Raw genomic sequence first — 13,241 nt, 5'->3', positions numbered from 1 at the left:
TACTAATATTTTAGCAAAGATATGAAAGCTTTTGGGAAAGTTTTAAGTCAGTCGTACATGCATTTGCCCATCAGCTGTTAGCCATAATAGCAAAATAGAACCATATTCACAGACAACATACCTTGCAATGCCAGATGCTGGGGAGAAACAGGGAGAAGCTATCACCTCCACACTCTGCTTGAGAACACCGAGATACATCAGGCTGGCCACTTATGGGCAATCATTTTGCCATTAGCTTCTAGATCAGGTGTGTGCACCACATCTTGTGATCGATTATGCAGGGCAGGGCTTACCTGGGTTCCCCAACATTTTATTCAGATTGGTGCCCCTGCTGCCTCTGAACCTAGAGCAGGGTTTCCAAAAACTGGGTCTCCAGCTGTATTTGGACTACAGTTCCCATCATCCTTGACCACTGGCCCTGCTAGCTAGGGATGATGGGAGTTGTAGTCTAAAAACAGCTGGAGTCCCAAGTATGGGAAACCCTGTTGTAGATCCTCCCACATATTTGCACTCCCTTGTCAGTTTTATACTAAAGTTAAACCTTTGGAAGGGCCACTTCCTGAGCTTGCCACACCACAGACCAACAGCTGGTCCTTTGCACTTGTTTCTCTTTCTGTGAATGCACGTATGACTATGAGTGGAATATGGGCCTCTCCTGCAAGAAGGTAAGAAAGGTGTTTTCAGCATGTCCCCTGCTCAAGATCTGGTGGAGATGTCCTTCCCTGTATTGCACCTATGGTGGAAGGGTGGCTGCGGTGATCAGAGAAGACTTCCTTGTGGAAGCTGTGCAACACATCACATCATGAGTTTCAGTGGTCCCCTCTTTTGCTGTTCAACAGCTGGTGAACTTTTTTGTATTCCAGCAAGCTTCTGCAATGCTTGGGAGACGACTTTAATCTGTCATGTCTGATCTCTATTGTATTTTAATTATGTTATGGTTTTACTATCAAATTGCAGCTTTTAACTGATCTAAGTCATCTTGAATGGTGTATACAGCATAGGTGTGCTGGTAAATATTCTCTAATAAATAAAGAAGGGTCGGCTGGACTGTTGTGGGCAACAGACCACTTACTGAAAGGGTGTTATAACTATTCCCATTAACAGTTAAAAGCAAAGGGAAAATAAAATTGGAGACATGTGAATGCCAAAATCTAGTCCTCAAGTCCAGTAAAACTGACCTACTTCATGACTGCCTACTGCAGAAGACAGCTAAAACAAGCAACTCCTTTCTGCATACTGTCATAAGCAGAAACACATTTGAAAATCCTAGGAGTGAATTGAAATGCTTAAGACTCAGCAATCAAATTGTTTAGTTTTCTGAATAATCAGGCATTTGGGATCTTCACAGCTCTGCTTCAAAGCAAATGGTAAATAATACAGTTTTTGATCTGCAGCCACACAAGTAGAATTCTGCTTGCTGAAGAGGGCTTTCCTCCCCCCACCCCAGTTCCCCATACCACCCAAAAAGCCACTCCAGAGGGACTAAGGGGGCTGCAGTGGAATGAGGAAATCAGTGGAAATCAGTGAGGTTGTCTTGCACACATGGAAAGGCCTTTCCACCCATGGAAGTCATCTCCGGATCCCATCCATCACTGCAGTGTTTGCCAACATAGTGTCCTTCAAGTTTTGGACTACAACTCTCATCAGCCTCAGCTCTGGTGGCTGGGGCTGATGGAATCTGTAACTCGGAACATCTGGATGGAATCAGGTTTGTGAAGGCTGTGTTATTGGGTGCGATCTACAAATTATGAGGCCTGCTTAATCAATAGAACACAGGTTTTAATTTTGTGTTTAAGTCTGTGATAAAACAAAGAAATCCTGTTGAAGTTGCACACTTTTAGGATGGGATTGTAAGTGCTGTGAATTGTCAGTGGGGCTTAGACACACCTGCTTTTCTCTGCAACCACCATTTCTGTAGCGCTACTGAGAAAACAACATACCAGGAATGGGGAAGTTGTGACCCTTCAGATGTTCTTGAACTGAAACTCCCATCAATTTCAACCAGCAAGGCCAATGGTTATTTATGATGTAAGTGCCTCATCATCTGGAGGGTCACAGGCTCCCTATCCCTATCATATGATGTATCGTGAATAGAAATATAATTTTGTTAGGGACAAGTTCAAAGCCAGACTTTTGCCCTTGGTTATATGAATGACTTCTTGGCTGAATGACACTGGTAGGCTATGACTGTATAGTTTAACTACCTGAAGCTAATTTTCCAGAGCAGTAAGAAAGAAACGCAGAGCTTTTTAAGGCAACCACAGAACTTCTGGATGTACTTGGCTATTCCTAAATCACCTGTTTGGATAGCATCCATCATATAGCTTAGTCACCTGGTGGCAATGGACTTAGCTATAACTGGATGGTGTCAAGGAGTTTCCTTGTTATCTATTGGGGGTGGGGGGCTAAACCCTACAAATTAATATATGGTAAGATTTTGATTATTTGCAATATTGAAGGGAAGATTGCAGGCCAGTGGAAAAAAGTACAGGCTAAGATTCCTTTCTAAGCCAGTGCCTCACGTGGGATAGAGGCATTAACATGACAAAAAGGATTGATGGCCCATTTAGGAAGAATCTTGGGCCTGGGCAGATAGAGGTTGTCATGGTGGAGGGGTGTGCATTTCAAGTGACAGGGGGAAAAGAGTCTTTAGAGCAAGGTGTGCTGAGAAGAGGGAGAGGGGGAAAAGACTGTGATCCATCTTGAGCAGGCTGGCTGAAGGCTGGGAGAGATGCCTTTAACTCCAGTGCTGCACTGCTGTGAGAAACAAGCCCCTCTTGCTGTAAGATTCAGACTCCCTCTATGCAGACTGAAGGTGTAAATATATGAATAAAACATATTTCTTAAAGCTATGAGAGTCTCTGCCATGTCTCCATTCTCCAAAGGAGCACAGATTCCTTTGGGTGAGTGCCAGGAGCCCCCTGGAATCTTGCTACCACTTGGCAGAGAGTTGGTCTGGGACCCAACTTCCATAACATCCTGATACATTCTTGTTTAAGAAAAATAATAAAGTTATTTTCTAGCTTTCAGACTGGTGTTCTCTGAGCCTTCCATGACAACCTTCATTTCTTAATATCTTTTCCCCAAATATGCAAACATCTTCTCCCCCTTGCATGATATATTAAATTGCATGGAAGCACTGAATTAAAGAATTTGACCAATAATAACTATTTCCCCCTGAGAAAAAAATATTGGTGGGTATCCACAGATGCCATGGGAACCATTTACCAAAGCAGTCATCTATAGCATGTTTTCACTCCTGTAATTTCCTTGAATACATGTCTGAGGGTGGGGTAACAATCAGGGGACCCCAATAGATGTTTTCTGTAGGGACAGCTTTGATAGCTGAGATCAGGTTAGCTGGCAGCAGGCCCAATGGACACTTTCATTTCTCTTCTCAGATGGGAAGGTGCTCAGCTGTGGGAAGCTTTGAAGTTGCAGATTAGGTTGCTGACAGGTGGACTGATCCCCACTTTCAAAGGCATCCTTCCTTAGACAGAAGGCTGCCCAACTGATTATGCTGCCATCTCTCTCCTCAGCTTGAGTAGAGGATGGGTGCAAATTTGGTCCACAGGTACCCCACCTATAGTTTAGCACTCTGGCTCCCTTTCTCCTGTCCTCTGTCTCTCATCCAGACAAGCACAACAGAGGTTTTCCCTATTAGGAGGGAATGCTGAATGCTCTATTAAGTACCTTCTGCATCCACTTATTTGGCTTCACACTCAAAGCTGTGGGTGATAAGAAAAGGAGCAGATGTCGGGAAATCACAAAAGCTTATTCTACTTAGCAATGGGAAGGACAATTTGTTTCAAAGGCCATATTCAAGGAATCTGGACCTTTGTTACCATAACTAAGGCACAATGAACAATAAGGTGGCCAACCTGTTTCTCAAATGCATTACTTCAGACTGCAAATGATAGCTCACAAGATCAAATGCTCCTCTCTATATATAAAATCCTTGCACACAGAAAAGTAGATACCAGGGAGGATTCTAGTGAAGCCATCTGTCTTGACATATCAGTTTTCTATGTGCAGGGAAAACATAGCAATCAATAAATAAATTCCCTCATCTAAGTAGACCAGTTCAGAAAACAGGTCAGTTGCCTTGTCTACTATTTGTGAGAACTAGGCCTCGGAGTAAAAGGGAGATCATTTTGCCATCTTGCAGAAAAGCATCCATTGTTCCCTCTGAAAAGGAATGTCAAAGTCCGGGTAGAGGATCAGGGCTGTGTAGAATGCCTGGTAATATTGTGTTAAGTCAGTATTTGCACATTTGGATCTTAAATGTGAAATCAGGAAGTCTAGAAAAGTCATCTAACTGCAAGCAACCGTGTTCAGGCTATAAACGTGGCATGGGACACCTAAAAATGAGCTTTTATTATAAACCCTGAAGGAAGCGCCAGGCTAACAATGCCATGTATCATTTAGTCCCCTGGTGGATCCCAGGTCTGCCTTAGAGGCAATTCAGAAAGATGGATCAAAGTAAGAGATGACTGGCTAGTGCTGCTAGTGACCCAAAAAGGACAAAGGAGAGAAGAAAAGATAGGTGCGAGGTGACAAGGATTATATACGAGCCATTCAGAACTACAAAATGTTCTGTGTGCTGCAGTGTGTGCTGCCAATGAAAAGAAATCACCTAGGCTGTCAAATTTCAGAGGGGTAGACATCCAAGTGTGCTCAGGGTGAATTTTAGAAATCAAGCTCTGCTGGGCTACAAACTCATACATCCACGCTGTCCTCATTTTTCTGGTACCCATCCCTTCTAAATCACTGCGGCTATTTTACAATTGAGGGGCGGCTTCATGTTGTTTATATGTGCACATGTGCCCTAGCCACAACCCGCTTAGGGCCAAACTGCACATTACATTATTCACACTGAGCAGAGGGAATCGTGCTTAAAATCATGCTCGCAGTCCAGGTAGCCCCCACCCAACAATTTCCTGTAAATCAAACAGCCCCAAGGTGGCCTGAGACATTTTGAATGCTGAGGCCACATATCCCACTGACAGCCCTGCAAGGGCTTCACCTCAACGACAAATACTTCAAGCGTATCTGGAGCGCCTCCCTCTCACAGGAAGCAGAAGTACATTTTTATTGTCAAGTTCTACATGCTACCATTCGGTTAACAATGCCACTGATATATATGGAGGCATTCTTCATGAGCAGAGTTACTGCTTTGGGGGAGAAATGGGACAAAACAAAAATTGGCCTTCCAGAGCACAGACAAACAATGTGGCCATGGGACTTTTCTTCTTGTAAATTAGACGGAATGAAATTCAAATGAATGCTTTCTTCATGTTAACGTAAAGTGTTGTAAGTTATCATCTAAACTGGAGAAACTCATCACTCAGAAGCAATACTCTTTCCTGATAAAGGAAATATGTGTTATCTCTTCTTAATGTATATTCAGCTGTTACGTCAGTGACCACACCACTGCAAAATTAAGAAAATTCCATACCCTCCAATAGTTCTCTATTAAAATAGGGATGTCCCATTCCATAATGATAATTTTACTATTTATACTCCACTGAGTAATCCTACTGAGTTGCCCCAGCCACTCTGGGCAGCTTCCAACATATATAAAAACATAATAAAACATTAAGCATTAAAAAAACACTTCCCTATACAAGATTGGCTTCCAATGGCTCAGGGGTCGGATAACTCCATACCCTCCAACATTTCTCCAATGAAAATAGGGACATCCTAAGGAAAAGTGGGATCAAATCAGAAACTGGGATGGCTTCGCTAAATCAGGGATGTCCCTGGAAAATAGGAACACTAGGAAGAGCTGGAGTTCTACTGGGGGAAAGTCAACAAACATTCTGTGTTCTCTAGCCTTTAAAAGCCCAAAGCTTTATATATATATTTAATTGGTATGTATCCACAGATATGCAATTTTATGCAGTTTTACTGTCAGCTAACCTGAGGCTGTAATGTCTCCAGTCCAAAGCCAGGCAGGACCATTGTTATCAGTGGGCTTATAATATGTATAAGGAACTATCATAATGCAGAACCTTAGTTCAAAACAATTTCTCTTCTGGCTAGGTGCTGAATATAGCAGGTGGAATCTTCATGCATGTGGAAGCATGCAAGTCATCTGAAAACAGTCCATAAGGAACATATAAAGCTCAATGAAGTCAGTGGGACTACTGATGAGTATATCTATACGGTTGCATCTTTATGTTGAAAGGCCTATCAAACTTGGGGCATTCTTCACACATATCTTTCTAAGGAATCTTTGCTGTATAGGCTAGACAAGATCCCATTACTTAGGTCATTATTTTCACAGGATATATTTTAGTAGACCCTTGAATGTAGTTAATCTTACCTGCACCGCCTGGTGTATGTTGTGTGTGCTTTGCAAACTTCCATATGTATAAACTTCTATCTGCAATAGGTAGTCGACAGAAAGGGGTGAAATATTTTGGTCCTACCTCAGTGGCACTCGTTAATCATTAATACACCATTTTGATTAATTCCAAAACAATTACAGCTAACACCAATCTAGCTGCAACTGATTAATTCTGGACAGGAACATGCACAGATCCCGTCAAATGTCTTCATTTGAGCATAGCTTCACATATATCACCACATATGCTTCTGGTTTCCTCAGTTAACCCACAGTCAACAATTAATTTTGTAGTATGCTAAGATAATGTGTTCTGTATTCAAGGAGCAACTTTATCCTCAGATTATGCCCTGATTCTAACATTATGCTGCTATTTACAGCCTGAGCAGTATATACCAAGTCTGAGAGATGTGATCCTTGCAGGACAAGATTCAAATTTCACTTCCATCACAAACCCTATCAAATGGCCTTATGCGAGTCACTGTTCTATCAACCTCTCACATCCTCATCTGCAATATGGAGAGAATACGGCTGACAGGACTTTGAGAGACTGATGTCCTACTTCAGACGTCATATTTCTGAATGAGCCACATGTTTGTTGCCACTTACTCCCCCCCTCTCCCCGGTCACTTTCTTCTCCTTACAAGCTCGGCTTACTGCAGTACTACCTATTTGGCCAATTCAGTTTGCCATGATACCCAAGGTGGAAAGCTGTAGTTTGAGTGCTCCTTACAAACTTGAATGGCAAATATTTCAATGTATTTAATTTACTTGTATTATTATTACATTTATGGCTCACCTTTCCTCCAAAGGGGGCTCAGGGCGATAGGTGTGATTCTCCCCCTCCTCATTCCATCTTCACAACAACCATATGAAGTCATTTAGACTGAGATAAACTGACTGGTCCAAGGTCACTTAGTGAGCCCCGTGGCTGAGTGGGGATTTGAACCCTGGTCTCCCAGGTCCTAGTCCAGCACTTTAACCACTACAGCATACTGAACCACTGAAATAGGCCCATGCGTTTTTGAAGAAATGAAATGTGCTTTTTTAAAAAGAGAGAAAGACTGTGTTGGGTAAGATCACTCCCACCCTAAACCAGATTGATGAAGAATGAAATTGAACTATTTCCCATAATTTCAGAAATACTTTTGTTTATTTTCTGCACTACTCCAAGTTCAGAAGCGTGCCTTGCTATTGCAGTGCCAGTAGGTCCTGGGAAATTCCTTTTTTTTTAAAAAAAATAATTATTATTATTTTTCAACACAAATGTACAATCTTAACAAATTTTTCACAAATTTAGCTCTGTTTGGACTTCCTTCAGCTTCTCTGACAGTCATCTGTTTTCCCCTCTCAGTTACGCATTTCTTCTGTTTTTATTGCCATTAGTCTTCCCTCCCCCTATCTATTTATTTTTATCAATATATCTCAACTTTCACAGTGCTTCTTGAAACCCCGCTAGCGTTGTTTGAACATCACATATTCTTTTCAGATATCCAACAAATTTCCTGGGAAATTCCAAGGGCCACCCATACTCTAGAAAGAAAAGTGGGATCTGAACTTGGTCCTTTCTTTCTTTTCATGGCTGGGGCACACCTGTTCTGCCACCCAGTAAATGGAGAGGGAATGGAAGAGGAGGTTTCAGGGATTGGGGTGGCTGGCTGGCTGGCTGGGAGAGCCAGAAGTTATTCTCTAGCTTGGATTTTAATTTGAGCTAGAGAGGTATGTTGAGGTTGCATCAGAAGCTTCTCAGAGACCCTGGGATACCTTTGCTCACACCTGTAAAATGCTCCTTCAGTAGCAATGTTATTTAACAGTTAATAACACATACAGGGCAAATCAGCATATAAACCAAACAGAAGCCTATTGTTTAATGAGACACCTGGACGTGCTGCCAAACAATTGCTCCTTAATTCTAACAAGGTCAATTCTCTTTACATGCATTGTATTTTTAAAATGCTGTAAATAAATAAGAGAGACAAAGAATGTGATGCAATCAGCTCTCTGCCACACAGCAGAACGGATCAGAGAAACAGAACATCTCTTCCCAAGCAAACCGTTCACTATCTTAAAACTTAGGCAGCGTGAAGATGGGCAGACTTTGTATTAAAAGTGAGTCCTGGGGGTTGCCCTATAGCCTAGAATTTATAGCATCACACTCAAGTGTAACTAAGAAACGGAATACAAGGCAGGACACCCCATTTTTTTCTCATGAGATCTCGGTGGCCATTTTGGGTGGGAGTGAGATGCAGGCCGTGTGGCTCTCCCAGCAGCATGTCTTGGAAGACGTGCACCCCAGTTTTGACTCTGCAGAAAAGAGTGGGCTCATTTTTAATCATTCCCATTAAGATGGATGAGGCAAATCCAAACAGCTGCTGTTTGCAGATGTGGGGAGATAAAACTTGCTGCTTCCCTATGTATGGTCAGTTTAATTGCTGTATATTTTACATTCTCACATATAACCTAAAGGCTGCCATTCATAGTTATGGTGAAATGCTACACTGGGAGATACCAGTCCATCTTAATGGGAACAAATTAGCCTCAGAAACTCCAGGGAGAGCAATTGCAAAAGCAGGCACAGGGAACCTGTGACCCTCCAGATATTTTTCAGCACCCATCACCCCTGACCATTGGGCCATGCAGACTGATGGGAGTTGTAGTCAAACAACATCTAGAGGGCCAGAGGTTCTCTGCCCCTGCAACAGTTCTGCTATGAGATCACTGCAATAGGCAAACCCTCTCTTTGGCCTTGGGTCATTATAAGAATGCATTCTTAACTTACAGGCCTCAGAACTAGACAGCCAGGAATTATTTTGCTTCATGGCTGACTCAAGAGCATCTTAAAGCATCTGGATGGCTGCTAAGAAATCAGAATACTGGCTGAGTTAGACCTCTGTCTCATCCAGAAAGGCACTGCTTATAGTCTCTCATAAACATAATTTTGCTATTAACTAAATGGCTCTGCTGGATTTATTCTTTAGAAACCAATAAATTCCACTAGTAAAACTGCTCCTTTTTCTACAAATAGCCCAACAATTCTGCTAAGGAAAGTTCAGTGTTACTTGTGCATTTCTAATGGATGGATGTGGGCCAGCCAAGTTAAACCTTTTAAAAAAGGGAAGTTTTTTTTTAAAAAAAGTGGGAAGTATCAGTTTGCAAGTATCAGAGATAATGAATTAGGGAGAAAGTCTCAATGCATCATCCAGAGAATTAAACACAAAATGGAAGCCTTTACAATTAGGACCAGGAGAGAAACAACATTCTTTTAACTAGAAATATCACACACTGCCAGTCTGTTAGAAATTGAACTGGCAACCTGGAAAATGAGCTTAAGCAAAATCAGATTGGAAGAGATCAGGCTGTAGGGATTCCTTAAAGTACAGAGGCAGGAGAACCTGTCACATCTATTCTAATTAGTGGATTAGGAAACAGCAGTGAATTAACTCTACATACCAATCTTCACTAAGGGATGACACAGTTGTCAAAGGAAGGCAATTGCTACAGAATGCATTTGCTCCCTATTATGAGGGCTGTTGTGAAGATCCAAGTACTGAATTATGTTTTGTTATTACACATGGACAACGTGAAGCCTTGCAGATGGCACAATATAAAGACGCTCCGGTCTTGAGAAACTTATGAAGCAGCAAAAGGAATCATAGCAGAAATCACAGTAAGAAGAGCAAGTGATAACAGTATCACAGTATCACTGATATAGTCCAAGTGACAGTTTAGGGTGTTGAAACAGCAGAAAATGCATCAGTGCCAAACCTGAGGCTGTTCCTGTCCCACCCCGTACTTCTCGAAAAACATTCTCCCCTGAATTTTTTGCTGCGCTTCAAAACTTCTCGGTGGATGGGAAGTTGCCACTTTCCTTACTAGAACTCAATGAGCCCTAATGAGACCTCTCATCAGCAAGCATAGCCAGTGGAAAGCTGAAGAAAACACCCTCACACTGTTTCCCACCCTCCACACTTCCTCAGGACCTACAGGATCATGCACAACACGGGAATGCAGGAGGAATTCAGTGAGGCATGATCTTAGCTTAAGTGGTGAACATGTTGTTGTTGTTTAGTCATTTAGTCGTGTCCGACTCTTCGTGACCCCATGGACCAGAGCACACCAGGCACTTCTGTCTTCCACTGTCTCCCGCAGTTTGGTCAGACTCATGTTTGTAGCTTCGAGAACACTGTCCAACCATCTCATCCTCTGTCGTCCCCTTCTCCTTGTGCCCTCCATCTTTCCCAACATCAGGGTCTTTTCCAGGGAGTCTTCTCTTCTCATGAGGTGGCCAAAGTATTGGAACCTCAGCTTCATGATCTGTCCTTCCAGTGAGCACTCAGGGCTAATTTCCTTAAGAATGGATGCATTTGATCTTCTTGCAGTCCATGGGACTCTCAATAGTCTCCTCCAGCACCATAATTCAAAAGCATCAATTCTTCGGCGATCAGCCTTCTTTATGGTCCAGTTCTCACTTCCATACATCACTACTGGGAAAACCATGGCTTTAACTATACGGACCTTTGTTGGCAAGGTGATGTCTCTGCTTTTTAAGATGCTGTCTAGGTTTGTCATCGCCTTTCTCCCAAGGAGCAGGCGTCTTTTAATTTTGTGACTGCTGTCACCATCTGCAGTGATCATGGAGCCCAAGAAAGTAAAATCTCCCACTGCCTCCATTTCTTCCTCTTCTATTTGCCAGGAGGTGATGGGCCCAGTGGCCATGATCTTCTTTTTTTTTGATGTTGAGCTTCAGACTATATTTTGCGCTCTCCTCTTTCACCCTCATTAAAAGGTTCTTTAATTCTTCCTCACTTTCTGCCATCAAGATTGTGTCATCTGCATATCTGAGGTTGTTGATATTTCTTCCGGCAATCTTAATTCCAGCTTGGGATTCATCCAGCCCAGCCTTTCGCATGATGAATTCTGCATATAAGTTAAATAAGCAGGGAGACAGTATACAGCCTTGCCGTACTCCTTTCCCAATTTTGAACCAATCAGTTGTTCCATATCCAGTTCTAACTGTAGCTTCTTGTCCCACATAGAGATTTCTCAGGAGACAGATGAGGTGATCAGGCACTCCCATTTCTTTAAGAACTTGCCATAGTTTGCTGTGGTCAACACAGTCAAAGGCTTTTGCATAGTCAATGAAGCAAAAGTAGATGTCTTTCTGGAACTCTCTAGCTTTCTCCATAATCCAGCGCATGTTTACAATTTGGTCTCTGGTTCCTCTGCCTCTTCTAAATCCAGCTTGCACTTCTGGGAGTTCTTGGTCCATATACTGCTTGAGCCTTCCTTGTAGAATTTTAAGCATAACCTTGCTAGTGTGTGAAATGAGTGCAATTGTGTGGTAGTTGGAGCATTCTTTGGGACTGCCCTTCTTTGGGATTGGTATGTAGACTGATCTTCTCCAATCCTCTGGCCGCTGCTGAGTTTTCCAAATTTGCTGGCATATTGAGTGTAGCACTTTAACAGCAACATCTTTTAAAAATTTAAGTAGTTCAGCTGGAATACCATCACTTCCACTGACCTTGTTATTTGCAGTGCTTTCTAAGGCCCATTTGACTTCTCTCCAGGATGTCTGGCTCAAGGTCAGCAACCACACTACCTGGGGTTTACGAGCCATCCATATCTTTCTGGTATAATTCCTCTGTGTATTCTTGCCACCTCTTCTTGATGTCTTCTGCTTCTGTTAGGTCCTTACCACTTTTGTCCTTTATTATGGTAATCTTTGTACGAAATGTCCCTTTCATATCTCCAATTTTCTTGAACAGATCTCTGGTTCTTCCCATTCTGTTGTTTTCCCCTATTTCTTTGCATTGCTCATTTAAGAAGGCCTTCTTGTCTCTCCTTGCTATTTTTTGGAAATCTGCATTCAATTTCCTGTATCTTTCACTATCTCCCTTGTGGTGAACATATGCGACTCTTAATCTTAGGGTCATGGTTTTGAGCCCCACACGTTGGGCAAAAAGATCCCTGCATTGTAAGGGGTTGGGGGACCCTTCCAACTCGACAATTCTATGATTCCACGAAGTGGACACACCTGACCGCTCCAGGTTAATGTCGGGGTTGGGGAAGGAGTGCACTCGGGAATCAGCGCTTTATCATTTTCCCATTCCCATCCCATACAGGTATCCCCACATTTGCACGCAACCACATATGCGCATGGCACTGGGAAATAAATAGAACCACACCAAGAAAGGGCAGGAGAGAGCTAGAGTGTCCTCATGGCTCACAAGGAGACCCTCTCTGGAGCCCAAAGGGTATGTCAGTGAGGGAGGAGGAAGCCCCAAAGAGACAGGAGGCACAGCAGGGCTTTGTTTAGGCTGCTCAGCCTTCCCACCCATCAGCTGATGCATGAGGAGCATCTTCCAACCTCCAGCAGACCCCAGAGCTTCAACTCTATTTTGGTCTGAACTGGAGATAGAGTGGGAGAGAACACTGGAGAGCGGGGTGGGGGGGGGGTGGGATAAGCATTTAGAGCCTTTTTAGAGGGTGCTTTCCAAATATGTGGTTTTTGCTTATGCACAGGGCCCCCCAGACTGTAAACCCAATTTTAACAGTGGGGTTAAATACACACACCTGTATTTGTATATGATTTGGTCTGAGGGTTGCCTGCCAGTATTCTCTTCTTGTTTTTTGGCTTCAGGAAGGTGATTGTATTGCTAACATTGCAGCACAGCTCTAGCCCAGATTTGGAGAACCTGTGGCCCTCCTATTACCCCTGGCTGCGGTGGTTGGAGTTTATGGGAGTCCAACCCTGCTCCTACCAAAACTCAACTCCAAATTATTTTGGGCTTTGGGAACTCAGAAAGGACAGGCCATTACATATATTTAAGAAGTTGCACTTGGGATGAAGACAGATGCACCATAAAAAGAAAAATCAGTGCCTTCTTCAGTC

The 13,241-nt window shown here is 42.8% G+C and overlaps 1 protein-coding gene across 41 annotated transcripts in view; it reads right to left on the bottom strand.

The window, feature by feature from the left end:
* SORBS2 (sorbin and SH3 domain containing 2) overlaps positions 1-13,241 on the bottom strand; it is a gene marked incomplete at its 3' end in the record, with an annotated part of 179,875 nt that overhangs the window by 151,718 nt on the left and 14,916 nt on the right. The window lies entirely within an intron of this gene.

The sequence above is a fragment of the Podarcis erhardii genome (assembly GCF_964252035.2).
Source record: "Podarcis erhardii genome assembly, chromosome: 9".
In the NCBI taxonomy this organism is placed as follows: Eukaryota; Metazoa; Chordata; class Lepidosauria; order Squamata; family Lacertidae; genus Podarcis; species Podarcis erhardii.
The sequence above is the reverse complement of the archived record's forward strand: the minus strand, read 5'-3'. Positions and strand labels throughout refer to the sequence as shown.